Source organism: Varroa destructor, unplaced genomic scaffold (assembly GCF_002443255.2).
Source record: "Varroa destructor unplaced genomic scaffold, Vdes_3.0 BEIS01000003.1, whole genome shotgun sequence".
NCBI classification, from domain to species: domain Eukaryota; kingdom Metazoa; phylum Arthropoda; class Arachnida; order Mesostigmata; family Varroidae; genus Varroa; species Varroa destructor.
This window is the reverse complement of record NW_019211456.1, coordinates 27,388,358-27,408,659: the sequence shown is the minus strand read 5'-3', so window position 1 is coordinate 27,408,659 and position 20,302 is coordinate 27,388,358. Positions and strand designations below refer to the sequence as shown.

Below are 20,302 nucleotides of genomic sequence, written 5' to 3'. Positions count from 1 at the left end.
ATTTAAAAATGATTACTTTAAAATCGCACGCATATTTAGCGCTTTATGTTATTCCAGAAAATGCCGCAGGGCGTAGTTAAGATCCCACAGGCCCGCAATACTATGTTCATTGGCCATATGGTGCCTGCAAATTCCTGAATGGGTTTAACTGTAAAACTTATTCAATATTGGAGAAAGTTCACTGAAAATTTCCTAATTTCTCAGTGGCTATGTCATTAACTTGTTTTCTGTCGCAGATAATATCTTAGCTGCAAAAAAAATTCACAGTCTATGTTGTGGTTACGCCATCATTTCCTGTTATAAAGATGTCAACCTTTCCTTCTCAAGTTCGCTGCGGTTTTACGGATCTCTGTATAACCGTTATCACAGATGAGCCCGCAACGTATGTTTGACTCAGTCTGGACTTTGTTGATGTCATCATTATTATATCTGGGTAAAGATCATCTAAAATATATATATTTAAGGTTCTATCAGCATTGCAAGGGTTCATGGCATACTTCGAACTGTGTGTGCCTTGATTATCACTGCAACTCTCTATGAGACACCCAGTATGCGCTGATGCGTTGCTAGACGATCCCCGTAGCCAAATCTTATGTCAGTGCTCCTAGGCCAATTTAAATTTTTGCCAAGCAGCTATCACTAATGGCAAACTATTTCCTTATAGCTCAAACAAGTCATAGTACGACATAGGTCATTCGAAATTAATATAGAACAAATGGCAATAGTCTATGCTGCTGCTGCTACTGTTGCCACCTTAACGACTGTCTTAATCCAGTGAAGATATTCTAATATACCACAGCAGTGCATCGTCTACGTCTGTCGATCATCTATTTATCAGCTTTCTTTTTCCCGGCAAACATTACTTATAGCAGTGGTCACTGCTGTTGCTACAATGATCGCCTCGCAATGTACTAATTCACCACTTAAAAGCTTTAAGACAATTTTTTGCGGTTTTGCGTACTCAAGCCTGCGCAGTGCAACGAAACATTCATTTAAAGCAGGCTCGCAGGCGCATTAGTTGGGTCCTATCGTTTATAAAGTCGAAATATATGCTCTGCTTTTATTTTGCCATTTACTAGTGTCAATTTTTCCCAGTTTCTTTGAAGAGCTTTTCGCGCCGACGAAGCTACAGCAGACACTGTTCTTTCAATAAGGGCCAGCTGTTGAGGGCATAAAATGCTGCCAATAAAATTATTAAAGTGATTCTATGAGCGCCTGGCGGTAAAAGCAGATGCTACGACAGCTTTTTGACATCTCTCGCTACCACAGACAGACATTGTTGGTCTTGTTTTGTCCAGAAATCCATGAAATCCCTAGGTAAAATATAAAAAACCAGTGACTGCACTCCAAATCGTACGTGCCCCAAAATTAAAGGGCGCTCGTTCGCACGGCACGAATCTGGTCCGGAGTTTGTTATCGTAACTGTGAGTTGCTTGCGATGTTGTTATTATTATGACTGATATACATCAATATACGGATACAATGAGTTTAACTGGTGGTATGCTGAACCCACCAGGTTTCATGTTCAGCGCCGGCATATAGGAGTACTAGACATAAACAATTTATATCTATGCTTTTTTTGTTATTTAACACACTAATTGGTAGTTGTGTACACAATTAAGCGAATATACAATTTGAAAAAATAACCAAGATGTCTTTTATTTGTTTGTTTAGTATTTGCGTCAATATACTCGGTAGATTGGGGCACGATGACTAGTGATAAGCTAACCATAGTGCGGTGTCACTACACAGGCCTACAGCCCCCTCTTGGGTATTGTTTTCAGTGACAATGTTGAATGCATGATCGTCACGTCTGCATATGATTTGTTAACATGAAAGTAAGATGAATTTATGCCTCGGGTTCTATCCTACAGCCATTGAGCTTTAATGAATTATATTTTGATGTGTAGATGATTCAGGCACTAAACTAGGCCATGTCCGCCATGTGTAATTATTATTAGACTCATACAGTGTAGGCTGGAAGCACATCAAGTTTGTTTTCAACGAAAACCAAAAATTAATTAGTACGGGCATATTTCATTCCAAAAATAAGTCTCACTTAATATTTTGACTCCATTGACTTTGAGTGAAGAAGAAACAATTGTTCTCTATTCTAATTAGAATAATGAGATTTAGTGCACGACCTCATTCAAAGTCTTTTGTGTGATGCGAAATATCAAACTCGGATAGTGCAAAAGCTGTTTACATATGTGAAGTGTTCATTACACCTCACAGATGTCAGGTAACCTTGAAACAAGTCATTTTCCATGCGGTTTCATACAAAGGGTATTAGTGTGTCACGATTCGTATAAGTAGGGAAACTCGTTCCGAACCCCTAATACTACTGATTGATTTTACCCTGTTTTATATTAGCTTTGTGCTGTTGCCTTTCTTATATTTTAGTTAAGTAGGAATATGCTGTCGTATTTCGGTAAAATTAAAATCAAGCAAGTTATATTGTCACAGTATCATGTTCTAAGTCGTAATCAGTAACTCATTTGTAGACCAGCTACTTAAGGCACAGAAGAGACTGGTCCTTAACACATTTTAGATAGGAAATACATTTAACTTACATTACTTAAAATCGAGTTGTAAACGTATGATGTTTCCACATTTAAGACAGGTCTTATTATTGGAACAAAAGCGTATGGGCGCACAAAGAGCGATAAAATGTTGAGCGTACTTACCTCGATTACCATGACCTTTACCAGTCTACCGGTGTTATTACCTGGTGCCGTTGTGGTACCGTTTGTGATGCTCATAACTAATTTCTTAAGTCGCTGAACAACACTTGGCATGACGAATAAGGATATCGGCCTCATAGCAGGTTGGGGTTCGGGCTTCGGCTTGTTGAACAACCACAGGTGTACAGCAGTCGCTACCCTCATTGACGATAGCATTCTCGTGGCAGCTAAACTTCGTAGAGAAGGGGTAGAATGTATTTGTCTGAACTTTTACCAACAGGAGATCACAGATTACTGTGTTCAAGTGGTGTAAAAGGTACTTAGGAGAATCGAGGTCGGCTGCGTTCGATAGTAAACAACGCAGACGTATGCGTTATGGCCGAACTGGATTGGATGACTCCGGAACAGATGAACCGGATCATGGCTATTAACTCAACCGGCCCTGTACTGTTGGTTCCCGTTTTAATAGAGCGCATCGTCACAAGGTTTGACTTGTCTTCGTTATGTCCACCAATGCTACGTAGCCATACTTCAGCCAGTACAGCATGAGCAAGGTGACACTCGAGCAGTTCGTTAAGTGCCTTCGTATAAAGCTGGCGCCTTCAAATATTCCCGTGATCGTGGTGCGACCTGGTAGTTTTACGGCGGCCACCGCAATTAGGGCAAATGAGTACAAGTTATTGAAAGAGATGTGGAACGCTATGGACGATAAGAAGAGACGACGCGATAATGATTTCTGGCAGACCAGCCGAATGATTTGTCAGGCACAGCAGCTCATTGCCGAGAAGGATGCGCCGTGCGTAGTCGCCACCCTTGAGGAAACGCATGTGGCTCGCTATCCGCGCACAGCTATCAAAGTGTCTAATTGAAGTCCAGCTTTTGTCTTCGACGGCATGAGTTTACCCCTTTTTTAATCAGGCGGTTACTGCCTCTCTTGCAAAGATAGTTATTGGTGAAGAAAACTCCACACCTAATCTATTTGAAGATGTACTTATTGTCCCAATAGGTAATTAAGGATCGAATTTGTTGAATGCCAAAAATCACATAATGGGTTCATTAAATGTGCTTACACTAGCGCATCGTCAAGGCTGAAGACTTAGAATATAACCGAAAAGCATAATAACGCTTAGTTTTTTCTCATTCATACAATAAAACTGACTATATTCATGCTACAACGACTGCTGCACATATATTTATGGGTGCCGGATAGTGCTGCAAGGGGTAATCCCCAAACCAGCCTAAGAGACGATGAATCTCCGACGGTAGATACATTTATATAACATTAATGTTCAGTTTTATGAGGATTTTGTGGAGTAACCAACAAATAAGTTGGTCAAATGAATCCAGTGAGTAAACCTATTCTTGTTGTTGGTGGCTTGGTTAAGAACCCAGTTTTTTTTTGCCTTTCTTCCTTTTCAACGTTTTCGTTACAATTTCATAATACATGCCTCGGTAAAATATATAATAAACAAAGAGGAACCGCATCGTCCAGGCCTTACCTTGCTCAAAGGCGTTCTTGATCATAGCAATTTGTTCTTCGGTTTGAGGTTCTAGAACGTAGTCTCCTTCGCTGTCCTTCCTCTTAAAGTTACCAATTTCCATTCTTAAAATGATTGCTCTAGGGGACTCCTATCTCACTCAAGGGTTTCTTGGCCAGTGGTCCTACTGATCTTCAATGGATTCCGGCAGCGTTCTGACGATTAACGAACAGAAGCTTAATGACTGAATGCCGATTTTTAGCTCCATCTCGCAAAATATAAGCGAATGCCATGTTCAAAACCATTGCTTATACACATAACACTACATGTTCGTTGGCACAAGGGTGCTAGTGATATACGGATTGCTGTTGAGCACGTGGACAAGGCTAACCAAACTTTTAAAACGTTTGATGTTGCCAATAAGACTGGCCTCAGAGAGTCATTGATCTACAACGCCTTATACATGATGGGACCCAGTTTAGTGGTTCAAACAGCTTTAAGTGATAACAAAATAGTAGATTTACTTGACAGTTCAGCCGCCCGAGTGCTATGCTATTACTGCGGCAGTGAGGAGACCCAGGAAAAATGTTACCCCACGTTACAATGCGTTGTTGCTGCTGCTAATACTGTGTTATGCATTTCCGGTTTTGAGAAGGCGATTGTCTAATAATATCGTGTAAGGCTCAAATTATCCAGGACGATGCCCTGAAGACAATGCTTAGCAAGGACTGCAGAGTTTCTGTGAATAGCCTTTTTATTTTGAACGGATTGTTCTCTGGCAAGAAAAGATACAGCATGCGCCGTGTTTTACTCGTTTGCAGGATGAAAAAAGTGTAGCTATACTTTCGTATAAAACATTTTCCCCGCTGACTGCCGTCATCAGCCGCTCCAATCGTCACGTCACCACGTTCAAAATTCTCTTTGTTGCTAACAAATATGATAGACATGCTCTCGTTAACCGTTTATTATCAGTCTGCGATTATGGAGACTAAAAATTTGTATTGTACTACATCTCTGCCCCTAAACTCATTTTCCTTTGATGACACCTACTCAATTTATAATCCTAATTAGCCAAGTATTTCATGTCAAATTTCCTCTGTTAATAGTGAACGGTTTACAAGTTGCTCTTAGTTTTCAATCCGCTAAATAGCGCTGGACAACTCAATACTTGGTCGGAAACACACATATATTTTTTATAGCTTTAGGCGCTCTTCATCAATATTAGCCGTTTGCCTGCAATGAAATAAAGATCACATGCCATAAGGCATGCAGCCACAATAAAACGAGCCATATATGTACTAAAAATGGGCATTTTTCGCGCGAGGAGCCCCTTATTATGTATTATATAACGAGTCACTTTTTTTTTTGATTAGTCGTCGTTATTCTTGAATTTATTCTTCAATACAACAGTGTTTGATAAGAGCTATCACAAACATCAAATATTTGTATACAGCGAAAGAAAATGTTGCCTAAAAACCTAGCAATTTACACATTGTACCATAAAGATTGAATGAAATATAATTACAATCCTTTTGCCACCTAAACGAGGCGAAGAAAGCAGCATTTTATCGATCTTTGAATGTCATGATCCATCTAGGCGGGGGCACCGTTAGGGATTGGATGCGCGCTAAGAGGCTGGGTGGTTTTCACAATGGAATATGGGAAATTAGCTCCGTCCTCGCTCACCAACAATAGAAAAGGAATAATTGCTGCGTACAACGAGCAGAACACCAGTGACAAAGCTAGTGATATTGCAATGAAGTAGGGAGTAATTCTATCTTTTCTTTGTTCTATCTAACAATGTAAAACATTGTACCTATCATGCGGCCGACTAGTGCGGCTGTCAAGCCTTCTTCTGCTGTTGCTACAGGACTCATTCGTGAGCAAGATATATACGCAAGAAACTGCTACCAGATAGAGGCGGAGCCAATTCTCGAAACAGTTACTAAAAGGATTACTTCTTTCTTTTCGGCCATTGGGTGACTCTTTCTGGTGGCAAGAGGATGACCGGACGGCCGCCTTCGGGTCTGCTTGCCCCCTTATAACCACTGCCGTCACCTTTCAGAAGGGAAAGAAAATAGCGCGCGGAAGGAGTAAAGCTTTTTGCGACCCTTGTTCTTACTTTATCGACGAGCACTTAGCCTTTGCTGAAGGCAGAAGGGGAAGGACAGAGATGACGAACAACAGGCTGTGTGGCAGAGCACCGATACAACGAGCACGAAATGCCTCTACATAGAGCGGTGTGCAGACGGATGTACTTTACCCAGCGAGCCTAAAAAAGGGAGAAACAATAGGTAATAGTCAGAAAACAACAGATTAAAAGGTGAAACTATACTGGAGCTGTCGAATAAACGTGCGAAGTATGGACGGGGCTCTTTATATTCCCAGCAGGATATTGGTAGAGCGCGCTATCTTGAACTGGACCGGTCTAGGCCAGGCTAGAGGTTAGCTCATGAGGGTTTGAGTCACTTTTTACTTTTGTCAGTCAGGCATGATCTGGGCAGAACTGAAAATCTGGTTCGGTATTACCGTTAGACTAGCGAAGCCCGGTATGTGATATATACGCTAGACCCTGAAAAATTGTTGCCATACCTTTCTGCTTCGGTATTTCTCTTTTCCTCCGCTGGGGCCTGGACAAGTCTCTAGTAGAGCTTCGCACCTAGTTACATCTTCTTTCTCGTATGCGACCATTCTCAGCTGTAGCAGTGGAAATAGCAATGAATACAGTACCAGGTCCCAGTCGACACGATTGTCTGCGTGAACAAGGAATACCCCTGCTATGGATTGTAGGACCACAGAGGAACTCTGTAATAACCTATCAGGGCTCGAAGGTTGTTCTCCCAACACGTATGTGCTCCTGCTCAACCAGCCATTGCAAACGATGTCGACAACAGCGGTGGTAAGGTGTTAAGAGTGTCAAGTGTCCAGGGGAGGATCGAAGGGTATTCATGAGCGGCATCTCTGTCTTTTTGCCCGATTTTCTGACTCAGAGCCGCAAAGCTTATAACATGGTACCGCTCACTTTTGTTATGGCCGCCACGGTCGGTACAGCCCTCTGTTGCTTCGTCTCTGGATCACCACCAGTCACTAGTTGGAATACTTTGTCTTTTTTCAACGCCCTTCATCTTCGCCGCTGTCATGGCTGACTTTCTGTCGGCTCAACAATGAAACCTGCAGTAGCAACGGCAGCGAGTCTTACTCTTGGTATACACCGACTGCTAATTCCTCCTTCCCTTTCTGGCTAGTTCCCGGCTAAACTGAAGTGAACCGACCCAGCCGTCTTCTTCCTTTGCTCCACGATTTCGCCTTGGTGTATCCCTTCTTTAAGGGAAGCTGGTAACATCATTTTGCGTTAGTCTGCTTTTTCGACCCCGTCCGTTATGACTGTTGTTATTGTCGTCATTGTTGTTGTTGTTGTTGTCGTGTGCCTGTCAACGTAAAAAAGCAAATACCTAGTTGAAACAGGGTGGGACATCCAGAGTTGGATTTCATTCCGGCAGCCAGCGGAAGAGAAAATGAGAAAAACCAAGAAAGACGAAGCCAAGGTTGGTAGCAGTAGTTTTTCGTTTCTTTATCGCTTTTTCGCTTGTGCGAATTTGTAGGAGAGACAGCGTGGACATATCGGGGAAGAGAAGTAAATGCTAGCAGACGATGAATCAGACAGCGACAGGGCTGATTTATGAGATTACACCGGTCGCCGACTGTAACGCTGGAACCAGTAGTAGCGGCAATGACAGCGCAGGTAATAGACGAGCGACGGCATGGGCGACTGTAGAGCCAATGCGTGCCCGTGCGCGTGTGTGTGAACCCGTGATAGTGTAAAAAGGCTGGGGATGTCTTTCTGTTCCGCTCGCATCGGCGTTGCAGATTTCCTGCAGTGCACCTTGGGTCTGCTCTCTGTCAAAGCGGCTTTGGCAAGATTCGGCTGGCGACCTCGTTTGAGTGCCGTACCGCCGCAGTCACTTCTTGAGTCTATCTAGCTGGACCGATAAGTATTTTCTACCTCACGAAACACAAAGTCCTCCTTCGGATTCTTTTGACCAGCGGACCGGCAGCGGCCCACAGACGCCTGGCCGAACAAGTGCAGGTAACGCCGACGACAAAAGTGGTACTCGGCCAAAGATATAGCAAACGGATAACAAACGAAAAAGCGAAATATGTCACCTGATTGTCTCCGAATGTCTGCTACCTGACGAAACCAGTATTGCTACTGTTATTTCGAGGGCCATTTGAGGGGATCTTCATGTGTTCGGTGAAAACCTAATACAAAAAGAATAACGAACGAGAGTGAGAACGAGTGCGCTGGGCACTATAAGTTAATAGTTACACACAGACACGTGTACATAAATATAATATGCAGCACGAACGATTTTATGAAAGAAGGAATGTCAACTGGGTTGTAGTATTAAGACAAATTTACGATGAGCTCCTACGCCCAGAAAGAGCTCTGAACTAATAAGGCTTACTGATAAACTGGCCTTTAATAATGTCATCACTGAAATGTGTTAAACCTTATATTCGACATTGTTTTCGAACTGTTGCTTCAAGGAACCATGGTTTCACTATGATTAATATAATATTCACTAATGAGAGAGTTTTTTAATGGCATAAAACCATTGACGTTTAGTAGAGAAAAAATTAAAAAAAAAAGAAACAAGCATTTGGCTCCCCGAACGATAGAACGTTTGTTTACCACAAACTAAATAATAGCTTACAAAGAAATGCGCTATCTCGCAGATATCTTTGCGGGACCCAGATAGCCCGGCCGCCAGTACTCGATAATGGTACACAATTTGTCAGCCGACAAATTCAGCAATAATACAAGCGACACAAATAACACAAATAGTCTGCATTACACCATCCTGATCAAAATAGAGTATCTAAATGAGCTGTTACTACCTTTAAGGAACATTTGAGAAAGACGTTTTTCTCGATGAGAACTGCGGTCCTTACGAAGCACAGAATGAGTTACTGATACAATCAAGGAGCTAGACTTCGGAATTTAACAACATCCTCAGAGATGTTGAATAGAAAAGTGTTTAAAAAATGGGTTGCCTATTGGACACGAAAGACGAGAAGAGCTCGCTAAAGATAAGAAAGAAATCATTTAACCAAAATCGTTGAACTTGAGCGAAATGGATTGCAGAAGATTCACATATAATAACAATATTAATTTTCAAAAACACCTACAAGACAAAGATGTTTAAAGGTATAATTAGCACACGGATGGATACACACTTATGTATCTATATGAGGCTCACTCATGTTTATGTGAGAATACTAATATATATACACGTCATATAACACACTAAATAGCCTTACGATATCATACCATTTGTATATCCCTAACGGTCCTTATTATGTATCCTAATAATATTAGTGCATCTCAACAATTTACGAGAAAACCAGTGGCCAAGTATGGCTTTGATACGAATATACACATGTTATTAGTTTGACACAGTAACAATGGCAGGACCGATCGATGGTGGCCGATCGGCGGTAACAATATACGACGTCGAAACGGCCTGTGGACGAGCGACGACGATCTGCATTAGGGATGTGGAGAAGTAAGCGTAACAGTAGGATAAAATTGCCGCCCATTGCAGCAAGCCGATAATAGCAGTGGTCCTAGAGCAACAAAGGTGTGTGTATATATATATATATATATATATATATAAGAAGATACATGCCTAAGAGAAGTACAAGTTGTAAGGAATATTTTTGCGTATCGTAGTTTAGTTGCCCACCGAACGAGTACTCGGTTCGAATACCTTTGGTAACTCTCTTATCTTTATTCACCGCGTCCTTTTTCTTCTAACTCCAAATTTCATGCATTAGGCTAAACCCGGCGAGGAACTGCAGCAACATTAGACAAATACTCGACTATACCGAATCGCGTTTACGTTATGAACCGACCTTTCCGGACCCAAAAGGTTTTTTGCCACCCTCATCCTTCTACGTAATCCACGCATTTGCTCCGCTTCATCGCATTGCCGCAGACGAGCAAAAAGGCGTCGCAACGCCAATAGATTTGCATTAGTGACGCACGCGCACTCTGACCACACCGTACTACAGCTAGTCGAAGTGTAGTTGTTACCTACGTTGTAGCGTGTAACGTATGCAGAAGCATCACGCTTACCTACGAACACGTACTATGTATGGCATGAAGGTGGACTTTCGCAGAGAAGGATTAAGAGCGGGAAAAAAAACAGACTATGGCGTAGCGATCAGTTGTCAATCGAAGCTCGTGTGCCCTGTTCTGTTTTATAATACATCATTAAACAGCATAATTACCGCTTTTCAACAGCGTCTTGTACCCATTGAAAAAGAAGCAGCTGCAGCAGCAAGAAAACGAAAAAGAACGACATGTCGAATGGCTGGAAGAACACGATCTATTGTTAGAAGTTAACATCCTCCATGCGACTGATTTGTTTGTGTAAAGCATTCCTATACGTCTGTACAATACAAGATGACCATAAGGCCGACTTGGCTGTAGGCACTTGCTTTTGTTTGGTCAGAGCAAGCCGTGCTTCAAGAAGTGCCTTTCGAAAAATTCAAGTGGCAATGACCTGTATTATGATGACTATAATAACTATACATTAATAAGGGTCATTATTAAACATTGTTTTAATATTATCTAATAGCAGAGATAAGAGAAAAATTAGACATGTTTAGGAGTATTCAAGCCAAAATCAAACCAAGAAGGCGTCATGTCTACGGCTCGAAATCGTCGACTGAATATCTTTGTGACAAACTTTATCTCGAATGAAGTAATTACACAAAATTGTAGTCTCAGGTATTATTTTATATATCACTTAATAATAATAATAGCTAGAAAGGTGTTTCTACGATGTTGGATGGTTGGCTAGGGTGGTTTTGATATAGCACTCCAGCTGCTGGCACTTAAACGTGTTATGCGAGTTTTCGTAGGAAAACAGACCTGACCCCTGTTTGCTTATGTAATAACGTCAGGCCGTATATAACAATCTCAATATACAAGACCAGTTTTTCAGCCAGCTATAGTCGCCTACATAATATTTCCTTGTTATAAAAATCGATATTAAGTTATACCGCATTTAACTAAAAACGACTTCGGCAATGAAGCCTTGACTACCTTTAAATCTTATCGGCCCATACAAGTGAGCGCTTCATCAAATATATATACTATTATGCTGACACTCGAAGATGCAAGGCTGATTTAGAAAGAATGTCTGGGACGAAGGAAAAGCAAGTTCTGGGCTGAGTCGTGCCCTTGGCTACTTGAATGCCCAGACCTGGCTCACAGCCACGCTATCCATCCAACCGACGGGGCCGTGAGTCGGCTTGCTTTTAGAATCACCCGTTGAGCCTGGATTGACTAGAATCTACTCGGCGAGGGATATCCTACAAAAACATCGTTTTGTCCAATAGTCCTTTCCTCTGTGGTTTACACGACGTTAAGGACATACATTGTTTGACAATTAAAAATGTATGTTCTACAGTTACATACTCACAGTAGCTAGGCTGTTATTCGTAACGAAAGGGAACGTAGCTGATATAAACAGGCTTTGTTCTCTGCAATACACGGCAGTGTTTTCTCTAATACATAATATTAAGACTTCAGTTGTCAACCTAATTAACTCAACTGTAACAAAACTCAAATGATCTTGCGGTGTACCTCGAAGACAACTCATCAATGAGAAAAGCTATAATGATAATAATAATAATAAATAGCACTCACTTCCGTATGTATTCGAAATCGAAAGCAGTTGTTGGATAGAAAGAGGTATTATTAAGACACCCTCAAATGGACACCTGTAACCCGGATCCTTGACATCATTCGGCTTCAAACATGCAGCGTGTACCACATACATACTGATGTAACAAAGGATAAAAATAAGCCATCTTTAAAGCTGCAGAAACCTGATGTAAACTTATAACGAGAAACATAGCACTCGTTACAATCTATTTATGGTTGACGTCCGATAGGAAACATAAACCAACTGATTTTAGCTAGCCGAGAACAGGCGTCACAGCCTAACGTTTCGCCTCATGACTCTCACTTGACAGCTTCGTGTGGCCTTCGACCCCACATGCAGCACGCAAGACCGGCTTGAAACACGCACAAACACACAGAACTTTAGAACTGTAGAAACACAAGGAACTCCATACTTTGCGCAGTAAAAAAAGTTGCATCTTACGGACCATAGCTCATTTCTCGGCAATATGCATTTTTCCATACTTGTCGTCCCGTTTATTTGTTGCCACTGGACTCTTTCTCTCCCTCTCTCTCTCTCTCTCTTGGCCGACGCCGCCGATTTGAGTCCGCACGAATGCAATAGATGCTTCGCTGAACGTTAAGTCTTCAACGACGAACGCAAGTCACGTCGTCCAATCGTTATCGCATGGCTTTATGTCCGAAATACACTTCCCAGTGTAATAGTTTTGTCGACGACGATGAAGGACCTAACGCTGGACGAACTTTTTTGGGCGCGCAGTGAACATGTTTTTTCGCTTTCGCTAACCTTCGCAGAAAAGAAAGTGGACAATAACATTCGCAATCACAGATCTGTGAACATAATGTTTACAACCACCTTTCCCCTGTGTTCCATTCGATGCACGGAATCAGCTTTCGGTCTTGTCGTTTAGGAAGCCAGTCACCTAGAGATTTGTTTCTACGTACGGTGGCGTTATAGTAAACGCCGAATCAAAGTCTATGGATTTTTATTCGCAGCGAGAGACGTTTCGACTATTGAACCAGACGTGGCAGAATTTTGCTCAAGACCGCTCATCATTCATTAGGCCTTTAGAAGGAATTGTCCTTTTCCACTTCGTAAGAGAGTATTGTTCACGCAAGAAAAGGACGAATGTTAGAGATGCGCTGACTCACGCTACACACAACGAACAAAATGTTTAGAAATAAGAATTTGCCTATAGGTTTCCTTATGCGCAAGTGAGTTGGATGATTTATATCTAGATAGTTGTTTATATGATGTAAATCTTTGATTGTTTCCTGTTCGTAAGAACTAGTACAGGATAAGTTTACAAAATGTAATGTTATGAACTCGCATTTCTAGCTTTTAAAATTCGTATCGCGTTCTGTTGCATAAATGTTTGTAAAACAGTTCTCTCAAGCGAAAGTTGAGGCGAAAGTTTTTCCGTTTCTAGCACCGCCTATTACATTTACGAGATGACTGTGGACTACCACTTGATCACGGAGCAATAGAACGAGTCGCTTCTCCTGGATACTGATGATTTTCCAAACTGTACATACGAATTACTCTAGTCTCTTACGAACGGGGGCTATGGTCTACTTCGAATAAAATATTAGATTCATACATCGCCATACGCATTTACTTTCCGATAAGTAACTTAGGGGTAAATGGTTCACGGGTGCGTAAAATCGATGTGCCTGACACATCTTTCCCAGTATTAGCCCTCCCCTTTCGTGTGACCGAACTGAAAGGCTATCATTAACAATATCAAACGTCGTGATCCAAGGACTAGGTGACCGGATGAAAGCGATAAGCTTTTCGTTATAAGTCTGTGTCCTATTTTCTATATACTAAGCACACCATTTTACACACGCGTCTTCGCTCACTTTTTATTCTGCTAAAGAATAGCAATAGCTTTTATTCTGTTAAAGAATAAATAATTTTTATGTAAAAATTTAGATTATGGCCTGTAGGATCACTATTGATAGTACATAAGTGGTTGAACTAGGGCAGGTTTGTTTTTAAAGGGCGCATTCTTTTGTAATGCAATTGATGTTTTTCAAATATCTATGAGTTTGTTCGCTATGGCTCACGGAAGCTTGCTCGTGCGTATTATGCATTTTCAACAATTATTACAGTGATACCGCAAATATGAAGGCGAGACAACCTCAGTTACAAGAATTTACCCTTGATTCGAAGTGACATATTAATACCCCTTCTAAGAAGGTAGTCTTTTTTTATATAGCCTTTGATCCAGCCTTTATATCCAACACGTACGCGGTGCTACTTTATTCTTTAGCTACAGGAAAGATTATCAATCACTAATGCAACAAAAGCCACTAAGGCAATTTATTTTGTTCACGCACTAAGAATGGGAAGCCAATCCATGCTCATACTCAAACCTAGACCACCTCTGGGTCCTACTGATCAACAGCCAATCTAAAAAAAAAAAAAGGATTTTTCAATACAAAACCGAAAAATAATAGGAAACCCAGTGATGACGTCATTATCTTTTCTGCCATTTGATCTCTCCAGATCGTTTGTATTAATCCCCTAGCTAGCGAGAATCTGCTGGAAATAACCGTTTGCTGGTGGGGGGGGAACGGTTATTTCCAGCGGATCCTGACATTATATTCAGCACCGTTTCAGACAGTTGTTTATTGGATGAAATTTTGGTATCTGAAATTAAGTGACCTTTCGTAGACTTGGCCACTACAAATCACTACGCATCAGGTAAGAATGATCGGCATTGGTGTCATCCGAAGACTGAGATTTAGTAGTAATAGATGTACTAAAACAGCTCGAATGCCTTTACTCAGACTTCAGACGAGGTGTTGAATGAAATTTCCGCTTGATGAAGTCTGCTATATTTTACAATTTATTACGGTGAAGGCACTATAAACATTTGTGCTGTTTATAATCGGGCGGAAGGAACAGCCCAAGGATTATTATGTCGTTTTCGTTCTGAGAATTTTGTTGTGAAAGATGCCTCTCGTACTGGTCGATTAACTACGGAAGACGTTGACGGATATATTGCAAGAGTTGAGCAAGGCCATGATATAGCCAAAGAACTAAATTAGTTTCAAACTGCGATAAATAAGCTGGCTATAAAAAAAATCGATGTTTAGGCTCCACACGAATTGATGCAAAGGAATTTATTTAATCATATTTCCATCTACAGAACCCTACTGAGGCCAACGGAATCGAACCATTTTTAAAGTGATCAATTACGGGTGATAAAACGTGGAGTATATACGACAATCATGTGGAAATAAAAAATAATGTGATTCACAGTCTGCGGCGAAGTCCGGATTGGCGTCAAAGAGGTGATGCTACACGTTTGGTACGGTTGGATAGGAAATACAAGTTGCTTTCGTCTGGCAAAACGATTGATTCGGACCTCTGCTATCAACAGCCAGCAAGATAACAACAAGCTATTCTATAGAAAAAGGAACTAATGGACATAAAAACATTCCACCTCCTAGCGATGCCAGATCGCGCACATCCTCAGAGACCAAGCAAAAATTGAGAGAACTCGGATGCGTTTGCGATATAATACCGGATCCTGCACCATCGTACTATCGTGTTTCGCTCTCCGCAGAACACCGCCAAGAACAATGTTAACTTAGTTTTAATAGAAGGGGTTTTTAATTTTTCGCCCAGAAACGCAAGAAACAGTGACGAGATTATGGTGCTTTCTGAAGAATGGCTGAAGATCATTAACCACATTGATGCATATTGTATATTACTGTGCTATTTTGAAATGTAAGAAATACTTGCTTTAGTGTCTGCTTGAAAACGGCGAATACTCTTTCGGCAACCCAATGCTATAGAAACCATAACGACAGTAATATGAAGCAGCCCAATTTCTAGTAAAAAAAATCAGTATTCTTACCCGAGAACAAAAAGATAACAACTATTGTTAAACTTTAGAGACCGCTAATTTGCTAGAACCCATATATTAATTATATCTACAATGTGTCAATCTAAAGAATATTGCAGTGATCTATATGCGTAGCATGCAAGGCGAAGTCGCTAGTCACACTTCGTCCAGAAACGTTCATAGAGATTTTACCACGAAAAATAGCAAAATCAACTGTTTCCGTTCCGCCATTCATGACGGCACGAGCTTCCAATTGCTGGGAGAATTCGAAGTACCAGTAAGTTCCACTATACCACTACATGTTATTGCACTGTAGATTGCACGTGATGCAATCATGATCTGTATCGCTTAGATTAGAAAAGTCTATCTTACACACGCCAAAGCAGTTATTTGGTTTTGTACCACGAAGAATATCTGAAACTACGTTCTGTTGTATCAAAAACCAGGGCCGCCTACGTTGATTGCAATTTTCTGCTTCGAGTACCACGGTCTAATATCAACGTATACAGACGTAAAGTTTTCTTCGACGAAAAAAAAGGGTTCCAGTCTGATGACAGCACATTGTGTAGCGTAACGCAACATCGTTTATAGAAAGTCAACGGTATACGAATCGACGAGGCTATTTTGTGTCTCGGAACTGAATGGCGGAAAAAAACAATGCTAGGCTTTTATAGTGATCGTTGGTAAATTTTCAGTCAATGACGGAACTCAGAACAATGACGGCTTCGTTCGCAGATTGTCGCTCTCCGTTGAAGACTCCCTTTGCAATTTTTCGCGTATTAGTACCAACAGTGCTATTTCGAATATTAAAGTTGATTGACACTGATTGTCATATGTAATGTAACGTACTTAAGCTACAAATTGACATATGGAGAATTTTCGAACGATTCAGACAACCTGAGGAATAATCCATTCGCATGCCGATACCGTTTTACTAATCTGCTGGTTATGCTAAATGTATTTGACGTTGACCTGTACGAAATTGAATCAAGCGTGTAGGTCAGGCTTAATGTTACTGCCCCAGTGGTTTTCTAGGCTTCAGAATTTATAGGCCATGCTCTGCAAAATAGGTAATCTAAAGGCTTTCAAGTAAGTTAGTGATTTCGCACATTTACATAAACTTCGTGTCCTTTGAATGAATTAAAAGATACTAATGAAGGAATCTAGAATTCATATAGAAAGTCGCCGTTTCTATCATAATAACAACTATATCAAATTGACGATCTATATGGGCTAAAAAGTTTCTAGAGTTGCTGCCCAACAAGAGAATTGCGCTTATTCCCATTCAATGTAAATAAATCGCCGCCTCACAGCCTTTGCCTATCTCTCTTTAGCTTTAAAAAAAAGCTGTTTTACATTATTTAAATAGCACGCGTTTCTAGGCAACATCATATATACATTAGCTTAATGAATACTTTAGATTCGCAAGATTTCGTCAGTTAACGACCTCCATTACGCCCCGGTTATAAAAGCTCACACACAGTGCAGGAAAATACAAACAGTTTGAAAAACCAGAACAAAATAAACAAGACCTGTATAAACTGTGAGAAGCCAGCCACATGTATAAATGAATGCGTATTAAATAACACGCTCACATGAACTAAACGTAATGATATTGTTTTTTTTTTTACTAACTAGTTATGGCTTAGGTCACCCTAACCTCGTAAGCAGACACTATAGCAGCAATACATTGTAAGAATCCACGTATGCAAGACATTTGGTGTATTAACTGATACGCCCGTCTGAGGATACAGCTTTTATATAGCTATATAGTTGGTTTATGAGCAGGTTGTATGAAAGAAGGACTTGTTCGTTGTAGAAAAAATACTCGATGAACTAGGCGAAACGAAAGCCTTAAAGAATGATACGCATATACCTAAAAAAAAATAATTGGGATACCTTAAATAAGAGCGGTAGGCTAAAAGTAAGTTTTGGCCTGATTTTCTTCTATTCCGAAAGCTAGCCTTTATGAATGAATGAATGTGATGTTATTGTTACTACGCCCTGATATTAAAAAATGTTAAATGATCGTTCCACAGGTGATTGAACACGATATGGAGCCCCTTTCCCGTACCATGGTTAAAGTTATAACAAGATGCTAAAAGTTCAAATTCGCAGTAGCTGGTGGCGTCCCGAAAGCGTCTTTTGCGCAAGAATCCTACAAATATATATATATATATATATATATATATATATATGTAGAATCTACTAGTTCCTGTAGCGAAAAGAGTCTAACGCTGCTTTCGTTTGAGTTTTATCGTTTTATAAAATACTAAAAATTATGGTCTAGTCTCAGTACTCCAAAATTAAGTACCGATTTAGGTTATGCGGAAACATGCTGACCAGAGGTGTTCGTCCAGGGTACTTACGCGTATCTACCATGTTTGATGGGCTTCAAACATTAGTCATCGGATAAATCCTTCTGTTAGAGGTAAACCCAATATGAACTTATTTCGAGAAGATGTGTGAGTTGTAAGTCTTGCTTTTGTCAGTGCATATTGATTATGTCAACAACTGCCTGCATCCGTCTAGACCTTACAGGACTATATTATTAGCTACGAGGGTAAAAATTGAGGTATTTTTGGACGTTATCGGCTCGTTCTATAGGTGACAGGGAAATTCTAAGAGCTGTCAAGTGTAATGTTCAATTTCAGTGCATTACTAAACAAACTGATCATGCACATTTAAAACAAAATTATGTTTTTTTCGATATGAGCACCTGTCTTTTTTTGGTTGCCATGAAAGTTCATGCGTGAGATCACAAAATATTCAACATTTTGCTGACCCAGAAACTGGATCAGTCACACACAGATACCGATGATAAATGCTTTCCGCACAATTGTTACAGCTATACATTGATAAAATTGAGCGCAAAACATCTGCGAAAGGGTATCGACCAATGAACGGCGATTCCTCTTCCCTGTAACATTTTCGCGTTTTTTATCAGAAACCTATTTCGACATCAGAACCTATATACATAGAGATACACACACGCACACATTAGAAATAACACTGGCAGTTCGCGCGACGCAAAACGCTAAACCCGATGCAGATGGATTGTCGAAAACTTTTTCCGTTAACATGTTTTGCTCTTCTTCCTGTCTGATATTGTGGAAATCGACATTTGCTCCTTTTCAGAACTGATGACTTTTGATGAACTTTGACCAGAAATGATCTGGTTTTCAGAAGACGTTTTCCACGTGTTCTATGGTTTACTTGTTCGACCCAACTTGGCCGAACCTACTGAAATAGTAGTCATAACTACCGTTGCCCCATTTTAGTTCTAAGTAGTATATCGATTCCAAGCCGTTGCTATTCAATCTTTTTGCCAGACACACACAAAGTTGCACCCTGATGCTTGAGCTGCAGATATTGATATGCCCATCTGTGCGGAACTTTTTATGAACTCTTCTCCGTATCGATTTAAGCTCTCCCGTTAACGCCATCTTGGAAACGCAGGTTTCATCAGTCCATTTAAGCCCATAACTTCTGAGAGAGCTGCTAACCAATTTTTTGACGTTTGCTCACCACTCGTCCATTATACGATTCGTATCGTCACAGGGCAGGTAAACAAACAGAAGACCGCTGTATAGACAAGTATAGTAATGTCGTATTCGAGGAAATGTTGGGCTTTCTTGCCCGCCTTGGGCTTTAGTTGGGTTGAGAAGGATGACCTAGACCAGTGGCAGGTAGGAGAGCCGGCAGGCAAGACTGAATAGCTAAATTCGGGATTAGTGTATTGCCGTCAACTTGTACATATCACAAGTGAACTTGTATATTTTGATACTGCCATTTCCCTGCTGGCTACTACTGAAATAGTACTCTTAACTATCGAAACCGTTATCCGAGCCTGTGCTAACGATAGGCGGTTGAAGAGCGGAACCAAAGGCGACCGCTAGGGAATAGTAGAATGGGAAATGTATCTGTGGGGCAAAGAATGTACGGTATGCCCCATTTATGCGGCCATGCTATCGTTGGCGGCTGACCGGCAGACCCACCAACAAGCCCGTAGCCATCCTGGCGATCTAACAGACAACACCCGGTTAAGTGCGTCAGTTAGCATCAATACCATACTAGGTGTCAAACGTCGATAAAAGACTTTACCATTTAGTCGCGTTACCAGCGCGGCCTTAAATCTGACTAGAACACATAAATTCTTTTTTGGATATCTGTCTTTTAGCTCAGTTAGCCCCGATTGTCACGGCCCTAAGGTTTCCTCTTTTGGTTGCCGTTTCTAGAGCTTCTAGCCGGCACGGGCGGAGCCGACGCCTGCTACTTGCTGTCTGGCATTCGTTATTCACCAGCCAGTCGAAGCGGTTGCTGTCATTTTTGTTGCAGTCGCCGCTGAAAAGAGTTCTGTTACTTGTTGCACTATGACCTGAACGGTGGCGGAGCGATCGCCAATGGCGGAAAAGACTCGGCCCAAGTAAAAGAATCCACCTTTTTGCTGTGTCACTGGAGCAGCAAGTAGAAAATAGCAACTGCCAGAAAGCAGGACTCAGCGGCACTTGGAGCAGAGTCTAAGCGGAAGAATCCAATGACAGAAAATGAAACTGTAGGACG

General features: G+C 41.0%; 1 long non-coding RNA gene across 1 annotated transcript; it reads right to left on the bottom strand.

Moving 5' to 3' along the window:
• Nucleotides 1-4,905: 4,905 nt before the first annotated feature.
• Nucleotides 4,906-17,824, bottom strand: LOC147756749 (uncharacterized). The gene is made up of 3 exons (XR_015324356.1): nt 10,079-17,824; nt 6,755-8,422; nt 4,906-6,434 (listed from the first exon to the last, which is right to left on the bottom strand). It is a non-coding gene; the product is annotated as an uncharacterized LOC147756749 (long non-coding RNA).
• Nucleotides 17,825-20,302: the final 2,478 nt, after the last annotated feature.